The sequence below is a fragment of the Pholcus phalangioides genome, unplaced genomic scaffold (assembly GCF_987345545.1).
Source record: "Pholcus phalangioides strain wild (caught in Gottingen) unplaced genomic scaffold, Ppha-v1.0 ptg000030l_1, whole genome shotgun sequence".
NCBI classification, from domain to species: Eukaryota; Metazoa; Arthropoda; class Arachnida; order Araneae; family Pholcidae; genus Pholcus; species Pholcus phalangioides.
In genome coordinates, this window is record NW_028301620.1 from 2,389,018 (window position 1) to 2,408,455 (window position 19,438).

The 19,438-nt window shown below is 36.9% G+C and overlaps 1 long non-coding RNA gene across 1 annotated transcript in view; it reads left to right on the forward strand.

The window, feature by feature from the left end:
- The first annotated feature begins 15,027 nt into the window (after positions 1–15,027).
- Positions 15,028–19,438, forward strand: part of LOC149067447 (uncharacterized) — a 43,314-nt gene continuing 38,903 nt past the window's right edge. The window contains exon 1 of the long non-coding RNA XR_016195346.1: positions 15,028–15,153. This is a non-coding gene — a long non-coding RNA (uncharacterized LOC149067447). The remainder of the gene's footprint in view (positions 15,154–19,438) is intronic.

A 19,438-nucleotide genomic window follows, 5' to 3' on the forward strand; every position in this document is an offset into this window, starting at 1 on the left:
TGGGGGGGGGGGGGCTTGTCAACAAAAAATTTACCAGCAACTCTGCATTACTAGGTGTATTCTTGAATGAATGACATGATTCAAGAACACACCAGGTGATGAACTTTATACTCGAGTGGTGTGGTTGATGAGATAAAGGCAGCACTTACAGGACACCCTGTATATAGGCAAGCAAAAATACCCGGCGTTTCCCGGGTTTTCTCCAATTACTGGGAGGATTATAAAAGTGACAAATCATTATAAAGTAATAAACTGTTATAATGGCAGCATTAAAGATGTGACAAACCATTGTAAAGGCAGCATTAAAGATGTGACAAACCATTGTAAAGGCATATACACCGTCTGAAACGCATTGTTGGGAACCATGGTAACCAAAGTAAACGTTCCGAAAGTGATTGTTGAGGCACCAAAATCATTGTTGCCCAAAAGGTTTTCATCCATTTCGGGCATTTGCCCAGCTCTGACAAACTTTTAAAGCAGTCTAAAGGCGCGTATACACTAGCGCGGCGATCGCACGACCCCTTGCAGCGGTTCTAATCCGCTCGTAGGTACACAAACCTCCTTTGTGTTCATTTAAAAAACCGATTCCAGGTGGGCCCAGTGAAAACAGCTCAAGAATCGTTCACAACGTACAAATTACTGAACAACCTATTGCGAATGCTTTCATTGCATGATCCGTGCGCTAGTGTATACGTGCCTTAAGGTTCAATCTTGGCCCTGTTTGGTATATATGTAAAATCTGGCGACGATCGGCTTAAAACTGTAGATTTTTTATAAAGAACATACAGACATACATACCTTCACATTTATATATAAGACCTGGGTTTCTTTCAATGAGGCTTTTTAGATCACGTGATATCTCCCTTTTTCTTTCAGGGACATACAAACCGTGCCCACGTTAACCAATATATGGCGACTTCCTGAGCTACTCATGAAAGAAACAAATCTAGATTTAAAGGACGTAGAAATTAAAATTTTTTTTTTTCCTTTTTCAAGAGGCGCTAAGTATTTTGATTCCCCTCCCCCTTGAACATCGATATATCCATCTGCCTATTTCAGCTTACAAAAATGCTTAATTAAAGCTGTGGAATTTCTTCGATGTACTTTATAGGCCCATCATTAATTTTAAAACAACCTAAACTACATGAATTTATGCGTTGAATATTAAAAGACAATACAGACACATTTTCAAGCTTGAGAAGATGTAAATAAATGGTTGAAATCAATGTTATTGCATGGATATCCAACTCAAAAGTAGGGGTCCGGCTAATTACTTCAGATTTAAAATCTCCTGGGCTTCGTATCTCTATTGAGCGAACTCAGTATTTCAAAAATCGAGAATTCTATACAATTTTTAAAATTATTGATGTTGCAGGAAACCCCCACTAAATTTCAGCATTTCTACAGTAAAATCGGCAATTTTGACACTGATTTCTATGGAGGGATCATCCTTTGCTTGTCCCTCAAAGTGATGCTGATGATGATTTTGACGTCTATTCAAAAACTCATTACTGGGAGGATTGAAAAAGTGGCAAACCATTATAAAGGCTTAAACTATTATACATACACACTGGCAGCGTTAAAGAAGTGACAAACCACTGTAAAGGCATATACACATCTGAAACGCATTGCTAGGGAACCACGGTAACCAAAGTAAACGTTCGGGAAGTTATTGTTGAGGCCCAAAAACCATTGTTGCCCGACAGTTTTTTTGCCCATTTGGGGCATTTGCCCTGCTCTGGTGGAATTTTAAAGTAGCCTATCGTTTAAGTCGGGTCTCATTTGGTATATATGCAAAATTTGGCGACGATCGATCTAAAATTGTAGATTTGTATACAGAACATACACGCACAGACAGAAAATCAATTTTATATAGATTACTTGTAAAAAACATCATCGAACTGGAACCATGCCAGAACTTTGTCACTGGACTTATCCTGTTGCCGGATCTCTTGCAGCCCAGCTTTGTGGCAGAGCCCGGAACACTTCATTTTGAGTCAAAAAGAAAAAAAAAAAATGAACGAACATACAAAATGTTTACAATATATTTTTCCCCGAAGAGATTTTGTGGTGATAACAGACGAGATGGGGTTGGGAGTGGGAGAAAAAGTTCGGGATTTTTCGTTCAGAAGAATGAATGTACATTAGTGAAGGTGTATTTTTATATATAGAAGCAATTGGAGGGGGAGGGGAGAGAGACATGCAATCTCGTCTGTTATCTTACCTTATCACATTATATACAAGGATACAACAAACAAACAAAACGAAAATTTTAATGTATAATATAAAGTATCTATCAGAACGAGTCATCTCACTTAACACCTTGCTAATGATAGCAAATGGACTTGATTGGCTAGAAATACAACTTTTGTGAGATTCTTCGATTGAATGCATTGCATAGAAAAAGTTAATATTGTATGGTATTGATAAATATTATTTGAGCAATAATATATTTGTTGAATTTTCAAGTTTGCTCGAAAAATTTAACAGTTCTTCTTTGTGAGCGGTGAATGAACATGTTCCAAAATGTATCAATTCGTTTGAAGTTCCGCAGAGGAATGTGGACGAAGTGCATATGTGGTTCAGTAGTAGCGTTTGTTCGCCAATACGTATCTTTGATGTGTGATTCATGCATCAAAAAATTCAATTTTACTCCTCCAAATTTTTTAGAGAATTAAAAATGCTCCTTCAAATTTTTGGTAATTTCTTTTAATAAAATTATATTTCTTTGTTTTTAAGAAATGAAACTCCATCTTTTCATAAAATTATTCCTGAAAATTTTGGAGAGGAGTGAAATTACTCTGAAATTATGTTTTCTGACAACATTGTTTCTTAGTCATTCTCAAATCTATAACTTTTTATAACGTCGATATTTTGTAATTTTATTCCTATGAGAAATGGTGTCTTTCTTAGTCACTCACGCCCATAACCAACGAAAAGGTAAAATAAAAATTTTATCAGCCAAAACATGCCTTCGAGAAAATAACTACACGGTGCAGTATGTATTATATTGACAAAGTTTGTATATTTTGTATTGGCAAACATCATCAAAATAGAACCCCTTCTGCCACCTATCAAATAAAAATCACAACTGCTATGGTTACTGACTTTCGATTAATGCGCACATGAAAAAAGTAAGTGTAATATGATATTAACAAATATTTTATAAGCAATAATAATTAAAATATTGAATTTGAGGTGAAATATTAACAGTTGATTTTTGTGCTTGGTAAAATGACGTTAGTAAAACTTGAAAGCATGACCCGTGTTGGCTTCTTGTGACTGTAATCGAAAAAACATATAAGCCATAATCAAATATTTCTAATTTACATAGTTTTCGATTACAATCATGAGAAGCCAAAGCTAGATACATTTCCGTATTTTACTAACGTTGTTTTACTATACGCAGATACAGGGTGATCAGCGAATACGCCCTTATTTCAAAATTAAATATCTCTACAACAAAGATCAATAGAATTATGTGGTAAACGGTACGTTTATTAGCAAAACTGTAAGAATGTTGTAAAGAAATTTCCAAAATTTAGTTACAAAAACTGTTAACAGATGGCGCTCTGCGCTGAAAACTCTTTCTCTGAAAGGAGTCTAAAACAAAAAAAATAATAAAGTCAAGCAGTCTTTGCAATCAGAACACAATTTTTTCAAAATGTTTACCGTTCGTAACAATGAGGTGGCGTAAACGAACAATGAAATTTGACATCACGTCTTGCAATGTCTCAATCACATGCAACACCAATCAACGATTCAAGCTCATCCAGAAGCGGGATTGTTTCGCGATAGACAGTGTCTTTCAATGTGCCCCACAGAAAGAAGTCACAAGGAGTCAGATCGGGAGAATATGGAGGCCAATCTATTCCTGTGTCAGTAAATTTCGGATAATCTAACGCAATTACTCTATTCCCAAAGTATTCATGAAGAAAGCGAAAAACTTTATCTGTTCGATGTGGTCGAGCCCCATCTTGCATGACCCAGTCGATCCTCCAACGCTAGATGTGTGCTGACAAATTGTTCCGAAATTGTAACGTAACGTTCAGTAGTAATCGGTTCTCGCACGAAGAAGGGGCCGATAATGCCTCTGGCGCATACCGCAGCCCATGCAGTAACTTTAGGCGAATGCAGTGGTTTCTCTTCACATAAATGAGGATTTTCGGAACCCCAAAATCTCCAGTTTTGTTTATTTACGAATCCATTCAAGTGAAAATGTGCTTCATCTGTGAACCAGATGCAGCCCACATCAAATCCTTCGTTGTCGATCATTGTGAAAATCTGATTCGCAAAGTCAACCCTTTGTCGAACAGCTTTCATGGGTATGGCCTGATGACTTTGGATTTTGTATGGAAACATCCGTAGGCTATTTCTCAATATTTTTTGCGTGCTCGTGTACTTCAAACCAGTCTCTGATGCAATTCTTCGGATGCTTTTCCTAGGATTTTGCTGAACAATTCCAGAAACTTTGGCTGCATTTTCAGTAGTGACTACAGTTTGCCTAGGCCCAACATTTCCCTTTCGATCATCATCCACGCTGCCAGTCCGTTCGAATTTGGCGAAGAGCATGCGAATGGTTTTCGCATCGGGTCCAACTGGAACATTGAATCGGTTTTGAAAACTGCGCCTTGTTGCCGTAGGACTGTGTTCTAATCTGTGATATTCCAGTACCAAAAAAACACGTTGTTCAATGGAATACATTATTTCAATTTCTACACGCTAGCCCCTTTTCACTATCCAACAGTCGTACTGATCGCTTTAGACTTCGAAGCACGTTTTAAAGGCTATTTATAGGTATCATTCCGATTACAGCGCCATCTGTTAACAGTTGTTGTAACTAATTTTTCGAAATTTCTGTACAAAATTCTTACAGTTTTGCTAATAAACGTACCGTTTACCGCATAATTCTATTGATCTTTCTTGTAGAGATATTTATTAGCAACCTCCAGGAGCTGATGGAAGAAGTGGAATACTGGAATTTAGTAAATAGGGCCAAATTAAATGTTTCAAAGTGTGTTTTTATGTGGCTGACAAACAAAGAGATTCCACAAAATTCTTACTTGTTTATTGAACATCAAGCGATTGACCCAAGCATAGTGACTAAGTACTTAGGAGTATACATAGACACTCGCCTAAATTTCAAATATCATGTCGAGCAAATGATAAAAAAATCCCAAATTGCAATGGAAAGTCTCCTCCGTTTTTGCTACCCAAAGTCACATGTATCACTAAAGAACAAGAAAATTATGTATGAACAAATTATCAGACCTGTTCTTACATATGGTGCACCGGCTTGGGCTTTCGCTCAGAAGAGCAATATTTACAACCTCCAGAAACATCAAAATTATATTCTCAGGAGATTCACAGGTGCTCCAAAATACTTCAGACTAACCGACCCGCACGCTGATCTTCAAATTCCATCCATCTACAAATATATAAAGAAACTGGCCAAAAAGTACTTTGAGAAGCAAGAGGCTTCAGAAGTCGATATTATCAGCTCAGCATCCAACTACCCAGCTGAACAGAAATTATCACAGCTAAGACCAAAGAATATCTTGGTTACAAATTTTAGAAAGGAATTTTAATTGTCGTAGAACAAGCAATAATGGTTAATCATACTGAAGTAATGATTAAAAAGACCTTGTATTTTTATTAATAATGTACCACAGCATACTATAGATAAATATTACAATAAATAAATTTCATCAAATTTTTGTGAAATGTTGGAAATGATGGAAATGTTAATCACTACCGGTCAATTCCATTTTTAACATTGGTGTAGTGAGATTAGTTCATGTAAATACAGTCATGTAATATATCAGTTCATGTAAACGAAATTAAATTTTAATTGAAAGGTATATGATATGAACGTTATGTGAATTATATAACCATTTGTTATGTGACCTAATCAGCATAGATTTTTTTAATCTAATATAATTGTCAAATGTTCAAGAGTTACATAATATGATTCTGAGGAGTGTATTGAGGTTCTGTAAATTCTAACGACCATTTGTAACCTTATACTCTATTTTTCTATTTTATAATTATATATTTTTTAAATATATTTGTCAAATGTTTAGAAATCATATTGAATGGTTTTGGTGACATTGTTGGAGTTTTTCATGTATATACACATATCATTTTTTGTCTAAATGGAAATATATTGCAAAATATGCTGTAAACTTATGTTGTGTTAATCACTTTGTGAAACTGATTTGTTTAATATTGTAGATATTGAGAATATTTGCAATCGACGAGATTTATTTTTGAAAGTAAGTGTAATCTGATGGGGTAGAAGATGTTTTAACCCCTGAAAACTGTTAACAGTATATTGATATTGTTTTGCATTAGGGAGAATATTTTATATATAAAGGGTTATATATAATTAAAAAAAAAAAAATGTACTGGTGGTTGTTTTTAAGCAACGATTTTGCCATTGACTGATCAATATCTCTACCTAAGTAGAGAAACCAAGACGAAGAAGACGAGAGCTTAGTGCTCGGTACTTCGCATCAACTAGCAACGGCAACGGCATGTTATTGATATTTAATAATATCATTCTGTATTGATTTTTTCATTCAGCACATTAATCGAAAACTGTTATCAATTTGAACCATAACAGAGTTCGATTTTTATTTGATAGACGGCAGAAGGGGTTCTAGTTTGATGACCAGACCAGAATTAAACTTTGTAGCCGATTTCTAGCCCATGGGCCAACTGCCGGCATAAAAACTGGCCAAGAAGGCCTATGAAGAGTAAAATGTGGTAGTAAAATGTTTGTAGATAGATAGGTGCGGCATGTAAGTGTAGTGAATGTTAAAAGAACTGGTCAAAATAGCCATGATCGAACGAAGCAGGCAAAAGCCACCACAACCACAGAAGCAGGTCACACGTCTTCAGTCAGCAACATCTGTTCAAAGTGGAAAAGGGGGAAAAAACATCACATGGGGATCGTGACGCAAAAAACCCCCAGCAAGAGCATCAAAAAGCAATGGTAAAAAAGTTCTGTTTCTACTCAGTGCATCAGAGTTAAATGGGGGAAAATTAGAAATATTTATGTGAACACAATTTCAGATCACAAGAAACTTTTCTTTTTTAATCATATACATTTTATGCAGTTCAAGTCCAATATCTTGTGTGGGAAAATATATGGGGGTAGAAGTCAAATGATGCAGATCAATTGGATACAATTAATGCTGAATAGATGCGAGTAATGTTGGATAGATACAAATAATATCGATTAGGTGCGAATATGTCGAATAAATGAAAAATCGTCAAAAGTACAAGGTGCAAATATAGAGTCGGGAATGTGCACTTCAAAAATATTTACAAGTGAGAAAATACCTTTACAAATTTTCCCATGTAAGGTGCCCAATTTGCTTGGGTCTCCAATTTGCTTGGGTCTTTGCTTGACTCACTCATCAGTGAGTCCTATCTCAGTGAGTCAGTGTCATAATCAACAATCTCCCTCAGATGTTCAAATTGGGAGTTAAGCATACGCGCGCGCGATCGAATTGTTCATTGTTTAGTTTCTTAATGTATGTGAAGATATGCGGTATGCCCAAGTCTTGTCTTATGTTTATTCCACGAACGAACCAAGGGGCTCCTACAAATCTCCTAAGAATTTTATTCTGTATGGTCTGGAGTTTTTGATATTCGTTTTGCAAGCATGCGCCCAAGCGGGCAAAGCATAGAGTAGAGTAGGTCTTATGGATTTGAAAAGGATGATTTTGTTATTTAAAGAAAGTTTTGCCTGTGGAAAGGTAATGCGGTTGAGCATACCCAAGATTCCATTGGATTTGTTTATTACATGATCTATGTGTGAAGAGAAGGAAAGATTTTTGTTAAGAATACAGCCCAAATATTTTATTTGCCTGGCAGGGCTTAATGCTTGTATACCAATCTCAGGCGCCTACTTGGCAGTATGCGACGCCTGGTAAACCATAAGAATTTGCATTTATCGCTGTTCAGTCGAATGGCAGATTGCTCGCACCAGCACTCTATCTCATCCATTGTTTCCTGTAAGTTGTCAAAGGCCTGATTTGCGTCCCTACTGCTGCACAAGACTGCACAGTCATCTGCAAATAGGGAAATTATTCCATTTTGCGGGCTAGGTATATCATTGATATATAAAAGGAATAATTGAGGCCCCAACACACTGCCCTGAGGCACAGAGGCATGAATGGATTTTGTCGAAGAAAGTGTATTTTGTATTTTGACTTGAAAAGTTCGGCCCAAAAGATAGTGATAGAAAAATGTTATCATATGCGAAGGCATATTTAAGTCAATGAGTTTGGAAAGCAATGTAGCGTAGTCACAGCGATCAAACGCTTTTGCTATATCTAAGAATGATGCGGCCACAAAATCGTAGTTGTTAAAAGCTTCATTTATGAACTGTGAGACTAACCAGCTGTGTTACACAGGAGTGCTCAGGTCGAAACCCATGTTGTTCGGGTCTGATCAATTCGTTTTCATAAATGAATTGGTTAAATCTGTTTGCAACAATTTTCTCAAAGATTTTGCTCCAGTTGCTCAGTAAGCTGATTGGACTGAAGTTATGTGCTAAAAGTGGGTCAGTTCCAGTTTTGTGAATTGTTTTTATGACTGAATGCTTCCAAGGTTTTGGAAAATAATTTAATGATAAGGCACCTTTAAAAATATCTGTAATGTGTGAGATAATATTTCCAGGCAGATGTTTTAAGGCCTTATAGCTTATTTCATCAGCACCTGATGCTATTTTGGTATCCAGGCAGCTAATGATAGAACTAATTTCTTCATTGGTTGTTAGGTCCATGTGACTGGTTGAATTATTTGCTTGATAGTGAATGAATTGTGCAAGTTTTCTACGAAGCCGTAGTGTTGTATTAATTGGCTGGTTCCTATTTGGTGTAAATTGACTTTCATAAGTTGTTGCGAATGCTTCGGCAATTTCTTGACCTGTGTAAACAATTGTGATGTCTGGCTTTTTAATTTTGTTAATTCGTGCGGTTTTGGGCTTACAAATTCGCCACGCTTTCCATAAATTGCCATTTTCTGCAGTAGCATTTCCTACAAAGTCAGAAAAACGGTCGTTAATATGTGTTGCAACTTCTTTTTTAATCTCATTTTGTAGTCTATTTAGTATGATTCTGTCTAAGGCACCTCTGTACCTCTGCCACTTTTTCCTGACCCTATTCTTATACCTAATTTTATCTAAAATTTCTTTAGGCAAGCCAAATTGATTTTCAGATTTAATTTTTTGGGTTGAAGATGCTTTAATTGTGTCTCTAATGAGATGTGTCAATTTGTTAACCGCTTGATCTATGGCGTCACTGTTTGGGTCGTCAACAGTGTCTAACGTTGTTGAAGAGAGCCTGTCATTGAAAGCGTTCCAGTCAATGTGGTTCACCAGAAGTCTTTTTCTAGGAATTAGAAAGTCAATATTGAAAAATATGGGATTGTGTGGAGAATATAACAATGCCTTAGTAAACATCTGTATGTCATACAGAAAGTTTTTTGCCAGTCCAAAATCGATAACATCAGGTGAACCTCTGTTTTGGGCTGGGAAATGTGTTGGCTGTGGGGAAGAGATCACTTAAAGAAAATTGTCAATACAAAATTTCCTTAAAATCCTACCATTTCTATTCGTTGACTTGGAAAAAAAACAAGGAGGACTTGCAGTTCTAGTAAGTAAATGTTTGGAGCCTCTAAGACTATTAGCATTCCAGTCCATCACGATGAGTGGCCTGGGAGGACCATCAATTGTTTGAGCCATTGTTGGGCGCTATTAAAATAGTAATCAGAGCTGAAAGTATTTGTTGAATTTTGTTATTTTCAATGTTGGCCTCTTCCATAAATAATCCAAATTGATTAATTAAATTTTCAGTGACCGTACAATTTTTTGCTGTGATGTTAGCGTTGGGGTAATCACATTGTGCTTTTTTTGTCAAGGAGAGAGCATTTTGATCAAAAAAGTCCATATCATCATTTGAGGTAATATAGCTATCTTCATGTGTCAATATCACTCATATCCATTTCTTCTGTGTGGATAATGAGTTGGTTCATCACACTTTTAAAAAACTTCTGGTGCAATTCACGATACAAGTCGTCAATTGATTTACACATCTTTCCCCGACCAAGAGGATGCAGCCCTTTCCTGACTGTATTGTGCAAGAATTCTTGTTTTTCTCTCAACTCTAAAATTTCGGATTCATTGTTCCTGTAATCTTGTTCTGAGTTTTGTCAGTGTTCAGTGTGATGTTTGAGTCGTTAGTAGATCTAATGAATAGAGAGCTATGGCCTATATTGAAGTTTTCCTCATCTTGACTAGGAAGAGTTGGAAAATCTTCCATCAAGGGGCCCCTAAGCGATACAGGCAGTTTGGGTTCAAAAATTCTGCCTTTTTTTCCTGATAAATCAGGTATCGCAGAACATCCAGAATATGTGGCCGTATGAGGGCCTCCACACAAAAAACACTTCAGCTTCGACTTGTCACCTTTATGAATACAATTTCTGGTCTCATGGGAACCTGCACAAAATGCACACGCAGGGAGGTCCCTGAAAAAATAGCTACTGTGTCCGTACATTTGATAGTTCCTGCATTGCAGGGGAGACTGTATCCCTCTGTACCTTTCAATGCTAATGCTTATGCCACCTATGCATGTTAGGTTAGCAAAGTGCTTATGTTCAATCAAGACCTCAACCAAAAATAGCGGATAAAGTCTCCCATTTGAATAATTTCTCATGTTACACACCTTAACCACTGGGATACCTTGTTTCTCAATGTCTGATTTAATGTCGAGAGGGTTGACATTAGCTGGCAACCCTATAATGACAAACTTCAAGGGTCTGGTACTATTTGATTGATAAGTATAGTACCTAAATTTTTTATCATCAAAAATTTTTGTCACCTTCCTATGATCAAGTTCAGAAAAAACTTGGACGGTTATTTTGTTGTCAGTTGGTTTTTGTTGGGGGGGGGGGGGGAAAACTCACAAACCGCCTTGATTTCACTGAAATCTGCAATCCAGTTGTTTCCCCATGACGTCAAAATAATCTGCGGAATGTTTGTTCTTTTCTTTTTCCTATTAACAACAGTAAAGCCGTTATCGTTATTTGACAAACTTGTCAAATTATTGTCAACACTATTAGAAACTTGCGGATTTACTGAATGTTCCTGATCCGAACTATTTCCGAGTTGATGAGTCTCATTACTGTGCAGGGATTCATCTTCTTCAGCTGAAGAAGAATTTGATGATGTTTGTGATGAAAAAATGTCACAATCTGAGGATGTGCCAGTTGTGGAATTATCCTCAGAGTCACTCTTACTACTGTTATTGTCTGATTTCCCAACGGGAGGGGGGGGGGTGGTAGAATCTATTTCGTTGGGTACAAGATGGAAACTATATCCGCGCCCAATTGTTTACCCTCTGCTGGTCCACTGCTGTCACACTCTTCTAGATGTTTACTAAGAACTTTATGTTTTTTAGCCTTTTTTGAAACCTTTTTACGTGGTGTTTCGGCTATATCTAGTTCACTCTTAACTTGTTTAACACCCTTAGGGGGGGGGGGGTGATATCCAATACTGAAGCAGAACTGCTGACACTTGAATCAAGCACTTGATTCTTTTTTTTCTTTTTTTAAAAATTTCTTAACCCTGCTGTTTTGGGAGTGATCAGGTGAAGGGCCTGAAGAGGGGGTATCATTCTGTTTTTTGTCACTTCTGAATTTAAGATTCAAGCTGTGTCTAAAAGAAGAAGTATTAAGACCATCAAAAAGTGTTTGAGCTGTAGACAACAGAAGGTCTTGAACCGAATTTACCTCACTTTTGTCCGATTCCAAAAACATAACATACACTAAAAAAAGTTCAACAAAATCGTCAGCAATATCACAATCATCATCCCTAAAGATGTCATTACCTTCTCTGTATTTTTTCCAGATCCAATTTAACACATCTTTATCAAAATTTTCCTTGCTGTCGCCTGAGTAAACATAATCTGCTGCCAGCGCACTCAGCCGCTTGACTACGGCGATATCATCAATATTTGAAAAGGGACAAATTTTCCCCATAGCACTGAGTAACTATGAAACAGAACTTACCTTAAGCTGGTATTCCAAAAGATTCCTAAAAAAAAAAAAAATAAATAATAATAATAATAATAAAACGGGACAAACATGGACCAGACGTAGCACTGGGAGGGGGGGGGGGAAACACAATTAGCACTTATTGAGAGCGAAGACAAGATGATAGCCGAAGAGCCGTTATTCTGCATTGCAGATGCTCCAGTAACCAATCATCAACCTTCGTTGAAGACAGGCCGCACCCAACACCGTAGAAGACCTGAACTCCGTAGCGTTATGCAACTAACGCTATTCTGGAACAACAATTCAGCTCAGCGACGAAGAAAAACACGACCGAACACCCCGAAAGCCACCACCAAGCGCAATCCAGCCCCAACGGAACCTCTGTCCAAGCCATAACTTCAAGTTTAATGACGTTTGTCAATATAATGCATAATACACCAATACCTTCTAGAGCAGAGATACCTTCTGCTCTAGAAGGTATTGACGGATCGCCGAACAGCGGTGTAAATAAGGTAGATAATATTTCCACCGATGTTCCGCGAAACATTTCAAAATTGTGCAACCGCGCTATTTTCAATGCAATGTAAACGATTTTATTTTTTAAACCAACACTGAGAGCACAAACTGAAATATTGAAACACCTAAATGCGGATCACGAAAATCTTCGCAAATTTTAGTAAAATACATATATACGTTAATAGTCGTAAACAGGTATAAAATATTTAAAAATCGGAACTTCGGAAGAGAAAAGATGTTAAGGTAACTACATTTTTTAGAACATTACTGGTCTTAATCTTTCTACATGCTTTTGTTATAATATATATTTAATTGATTTATTATATACTTGTATTTTAAGAGTCGACAAAATATATTGTAAAATGTATTGCATCAGCGTAGAAAATTAAAAGGTTTGAATAATTTTCGGGCGAGGAGTAAAAAAAAAATTTGTAATTTCCACGAGCTGGATTAGAACTTTGGTTTTCAGATACACAGGCTGAAGTGCGACCTTCACCAATTCAGTTGACAGAAAAGGTCTTAAAACTGTTTAGTATATACCAAAAGCATACTTTTAGGCAAAAAAAATTTCGCCTTTTTTGGAAATGTATTACCACCATCACTCGCTATCAAATTAACCACGGAATTTTAATTTTTCCCTTAGCGAATTGAAATAAACAATGTTTGTTTGGCGTACAGCGTATGTTAATCTGTCAGAATACATTCCAGTAATTACATAACGGCGCCATCTTGTGACCGAAAGCACACCCGATCGTACGATATTACGGTAGTGGGAATTATCGTACACAAAGAAGAGACGTGATTGACTGAAATCGTGTAATCGCGGAGAGCGGTGCATTTGCGAAATTAGCTGCCCGTTATGCAAGAGGTCCTCGGTTCGATTCCAGTGGAGAGAAAATGACACTTTTTTCCTGTTCATCTCGGCATAATATCAAGAAAGCCTATTGATTTCAATAATCCCGTCATCTCAGCAAAAATTCCGTGATTGTGCTTGAATTTCAGAAACGCGGCATTTTCTCAGAAAATCGCGTAACACCGAAATTACGCAGCTCGGGGTAGCGTAAGTCGGGTATCACTATAAATGCAGTGGATCACGCTTATAACGTTTTAGGAAAAACCGTAATTAAAAGTGTTGTAAGCGGGAAGACGATTTAAACGAGAAATTTAAATGAGCATTAATAAGAGCTGCAACCACGAAAACAAATCGTACTAAGCAAGGAAGCGTTCTAAGTAGAAACGTTTTAAGTGGGATCCAATGTATACTGGGCAAACGATTCACGTTCATCTTTGGTTTAATTTCTGACATTTTGAAGTCAGAAGGGGGAAAAATCAAAGGTAATGCATGTAATGACGGTAATGGAACCTCAAAATGATGGAGACATTATAGTAGAAAAACAACATCGACCTATTGTTTTATTGTTTGACGTGGTTTTTTAGAAGCGCATACGAGGAAACGTGTGTGTCATTGGAATAGCTCATGAATCTCGATGGCCATTACAAAGACAATGAACACACTGCATGGGCCGGTGAGCGTTTCCGGAAAAGAAAAGCAAAAATTTATGGCGAAAGCAAAAAAATTTAAATGGAAAAATGGCGTTTTAAAATGATGCGGACGCATCATTATCAGAGGCGGATTTATGGCTTTGCTGCCTGTGGGCAACACAAATATTGCCACCCTTCGCCTGCCCTAGTCTGATTTTCTTGACCCACTCATTTCTCATATTTACCGCCCTAGGCTCAGCGTAAATACCCCTCTCTGTAAAAGACGTATTTATTCATCGAGAAAAGCAGAATTGTAAAGAAATATGAGAAAACGAACTGTTATCGAATAAAATGTTATGCATGAAGATAATACGGAACATTATCAAAGCATTATGCAAATGTTTCGTTGTTCTTCTGGAATAGACAAGAACTTAAAGAGTAGGCCATCTGTAGAATAATCCTTATTGGGTGTAATTCAATATGCAGACAAGTCTACACGTAAAGATTTATAAATTCATGATTATTAGCCAGTACAACTCTAACAAGCAACGATTTTCGAAGAAAAAGAAAATCTCATCGAGTAAAGATTTTCCTGAAGCCATGACATCAGGATTAATCTCTGAAAACAGCAGGGAATTCTATTATGACTCGTAAACTCGGAGGTAACATTGACTAGGCAGAGGTCTCTTTTCTAACCAAAGTTCAGTTCTAACCAAATCAAATACACAAACATTTTTTTTTTATGAATTTAGATATATTTATACATTCTTTTCCTTTCATTTTATTGAAAAAAATGACATTTTTTTTTTCCTTGTCCAACACGAATATTTCATGGTTTCACGATTCCCTTGCTTCATCTTTTGTTTCTTTTTCACGACCACGTGTTGTTGCCGGTATAAGATCCAACAGGAATTGGGGTTGGAGAAAGCATTAGAGCGCAAAAGGGAAAGTCGGAAACAGGTCCAAAGACATTGGGAAGGAAGAAAGACACCATAGCCATTGTGGTACGCCTCGAGCAACGGCCGTATCTTAAAAGATTTGTGTCCCCGCAGTCATCGAGAATTAGTGTATTGCAGAGAAAAAAACAATGTAGGTAGAACTTTCAGCTTTTATATTCGTTGTAAATAGACAGGTTGATGTATCAAATGTGAATCGCATTAATTCAAAATGATTTAAACTAAGGGAAATTATGCTTTTATTTTACAAATTTTAAATTGAATACCGAATTATATATATGTAGGCGAGCTCGAATAGGGTGGACAGATGTTTCAAGGTTGGGTCAAGTTTATCAAAAACTAACGTTCCCCGTGCAATTACGAGAAATTTACTCAAGGGAACTTCATCCCTCAGCGTACTCCCATCATTCAGGATGATTACAATTTTTTCTTGTTACGGTGAATGTGATAAATGCGGTTATTATGCATACTTATCAAGCATTTTGGTAGGTTTGATAAATTTCCCTAAATTAATCACTTTTACTGGCGATTATGCATAGTACCCAAGCGTCGTTGGTAAATTTAAAAAGTATTAAAAAATTATCACTTTTATCGGTGATTATGCATAATAGCGCGTCGTTGGTAATCATGATAAATTGTACTATATGATATACTATACATAATAATTCATACATATCATTACATCTGGGTGCGATCGTAAAATTTGTTATCATTACAACGGGAGATCTGACTATATTCATCACACATACTAGACTCATTTGGAAGTTTTTTCATATTTATCAAATTCACCAATTACATTAGGGTATTATGCATAATAACAGATAAAGGCAATAAATTTCTAGTATTCATCAAATTTACCACTTGGTTATTATGCATAATAGCCGGTAAAAGTGATAAATTTATAGAAGTTACGAAGACGAATGGTAAGAATCCATAATAACCGATTCATCACATTTACCGTAACTCATATACATTTATATTCTAGTTTTTTTATAATTATTTCTCTATTTTCTGACAGGTTTGCTTGCACGGTGTTGGACGGGTGTACATTCTTGAGTAGTGGTAGAATGCTTGCTTACCCCAATCACTATTTTGCCGGTGAATGTGGGTTCGAATCCAGATTCTCTGTTTGAACTATATCTATTTCCCCGATTATATTCAATTTATAAATTTAAGTTTGATTGCCATCTATCTTTCACAAAAGTCAACTGAAAAAAAAGGGATTGTTTTTTTATTACTCAGTCGCACTGAGAGCAGCTTTTTCCCGGCTATTTCCGCAGCCTATGGGATAAACTACTGTATATGGTAGAGGTATTCAACATTTTTCTAGTCGCGAGCACTGCCTGTACCCATCATTAAAAGAAGAGCACCTTCACGGCAAGTTTGACATACCAATGCAGGAAATCAAGATGATTTCAATCCTTCAATGCAATTTGCACAACGTGTTTACGTGGGATGTTGATTAAATGCTCGCGAGCACGAAATCGGACACGAGCATCGAGCAGTCTGGGTAGTTCAGAGAGCACCGTGGTGCTCACGAGCAAAGGGTTGAAGATGCGTGGTATAGAGGCGCATCTAGTGAAGTTATGTTAGCGGAATATCTTTAACCCTTTAAGCGGTGCAGCAGAAATCACTTAACCCCTTTCAAAATGTCATGTGTTAAATGAGGTATGTGTTGCTTTTTTTTCGATTTTCAGCAGAAACTAAAGGGTATAAGGAAGAGTGTTTCATGGAGAAATAAACTTTACAAAATATTTCGACTTATTAATGCTAAAATAAGAGGCTTTTGAAGAGACGAGATATCTCGTCAATATGCTGCACAACCCTTTCGCTTACAAGCGACTAGCAGCAAATTCGGGTGATCTCTTCTTGGCGAATCGGTGATAAATATGGTAACCTTGTCCTAACCACAGGTTAGAAAAGCGAAAAGTAGGAGAAGGAAAAAAAAGGTAGAAAAGGGAAAAGGAAGAAAAAAAAAAAAACCAACAAGAAGGAGTGAAACAGTATAATAGATAAGTAGATAAGAAAGTAGGTGCGAAGTAAATTTCTCTTTTCATCCTCAACCACCTGTTCCCTTTCACTCTTATATGTATATAGTAGAAAGATACATCATTCGTAGAGAAAAAAATCACTATATATCAGGGTATAGAAAAAAACGAAGAGGAAAAAGAAAATCATAGGGTTATAACAAAGCTTCGCGATAACGAGGAGAAAGGAAAGAAAATAGAGAGAACTTGCTTGAATTTATTCCATTGGTGTTTGGACGCAATATTACGTCCTTGATCGTAAAGTGGTTAACCCTTCGACCGTTACGCATATTCAAAGAAAATCTTCTGAATCGGGCACACGATTTTACCAAAATCCTTTGAAAAACGGCAGGGCCTCTTGAGGTAAGACGATGCTTTCCCCCAGTTGTCAACAGTAGGGTGCCGGATTTTCACTGATAGGATTCCTCCCACCGCAACAATAAGGCCAGAGGTATGAATAGGTCTTTTGTAAGTTGACGATAATAGCCTTACTGAGTGTAAAAAGTCCATGAAATTGAGGGAATAAGTTTTTCGTCAGTGAAAATTCTTCTTTCCATCTGTTTCTTTGACTTCACACAAAATGATTCCCATTTATAGTGATTATAAAAATTACAGCAATATCAAAATCTGCTATACTTTGATATTCACATACATTCGATTAAAAATAATTAAATGACGTATCACTATGGATACATCTGATACGAATTCGTATACAAAAATGTATAAAGAATAGCTATAATTTTCCGTAATAGAGAGGTGTCACATTTAAATTTTACAGTCAATTTTTAGCTCCAATCAGCGGCCAATTCTAGGTCTCACGGCCTATTTGACAATTTTTTTAAGTATTATAGCTTCGATGATTCTAATGAACTTTTATGAAAATTTTTACACCCCAGAATATGGATTAGTGTCCAACCTTGGGGTCCCTTATGATTCTCACCATTTTTTTCCATGCCATAAATTCACTTTGAAAGGGGCCCGAGCGCAGGGCATGCTGTCTTAAACCACGAGCCCAACCAGTCACGGCCCAGAGGCCTGGAGTGCAGACGGGAGGGGGGCAAAAACAAAATCAGGTTAAAGTTTTCGAAAGTAAACACGTAGAGGGCCCACGATGCCCTTAAGGCGATCGTGCCTAGGGCCCTGCTTCAGGAGGGGGGGGGGGAATGCATTAAGAAGTTAAGTTGATTCTTCATAATTGAGTATTATTCAATTTTTCTATCTCAGTAGGCTGATACGAAGCTTTTGTGTGTCGGTTGCGGTGTTTATACGAAAACTTTTTTTTCTTTCTGGTCATCTTTCTAGAGAATTGAATATTTACAAGAAATTACAATACATTTTACTGAAGTTTAAATCAAGATTATAATATGTAGTAAATGATTCTTTTTTCCCATTCAAATCATTATTTTCGATAATGAAATGAAACATATATATATTTTTCATTTGTATGCAAAAATTCAAATCCATAAACAGAAACAAAAAAATCAATATTATATATGATATGCAAAGGCCTTTGTGGCAGTCCTCCTCAAAGTGTGCGTCGCGACAAGATGGAAGTATCGATAAATATCACCCTATTAATGCTTCGAAGTGATTCTGTTATGAATGCACATTACCTACTAAAATATCCCGGGGAGCCACCGATGAACCATGAGTGGGGCAAGGGAATTGCGAGTGACAAAAAAAATGTCCATCACTAATTTAGTTGATACAGTACTTTGATATTTGAAGAACCACCTCAAAGTGCGTAAATAAGCACACAAATCAATATCTTGAGCTCGCCACTATGCCGCTGTGAGTCGCGATGAACCTTCGGAGAATGCTATATGAGTACGCATCCATTGTTTGTGTGTGTGGGATTGGGGGCGGGGGAGGTCGTGCCCACGAGAGGTAGTCATGTCGCTTATCTGCCCTGACAACGAATTGTTCGTCCAGGCATACATTCGTTAGCCATCGAAAAAAAATTGTGACTCGGTGAAAACGTTCTAGAAGAAAGACACACAAAACACATCTTGATGTATGGGAGCCAACTGAATTAATATTCAATTAATAGAAAGGATTTGGTGGAAAATGAATCAATGAAACGAATCTGATGCTTCCATGCATATTACCGAAATTAACAAAGAAAACCAATATACGTTTCCAATATACCTGTGGAGCAAAATATCTTTAGTACAGAACAATGCTGGGATTACCATTTACCCATTTTTGGTACAAAGTTTAGATACGTGAAGAATTCACGCTAAAAGGCGTGTATCGATCGTCTTGAAAAAAAAAACAGTGTCGGATTATCTTTGCCATTGTCAAAAGTTACCTGTTATCAGGACTCAAGAATCAAGAGCTCATTCAACACTCCCAAAGAGGAGGGTGGGTTGGTTATTTTGGGAGTGTTGG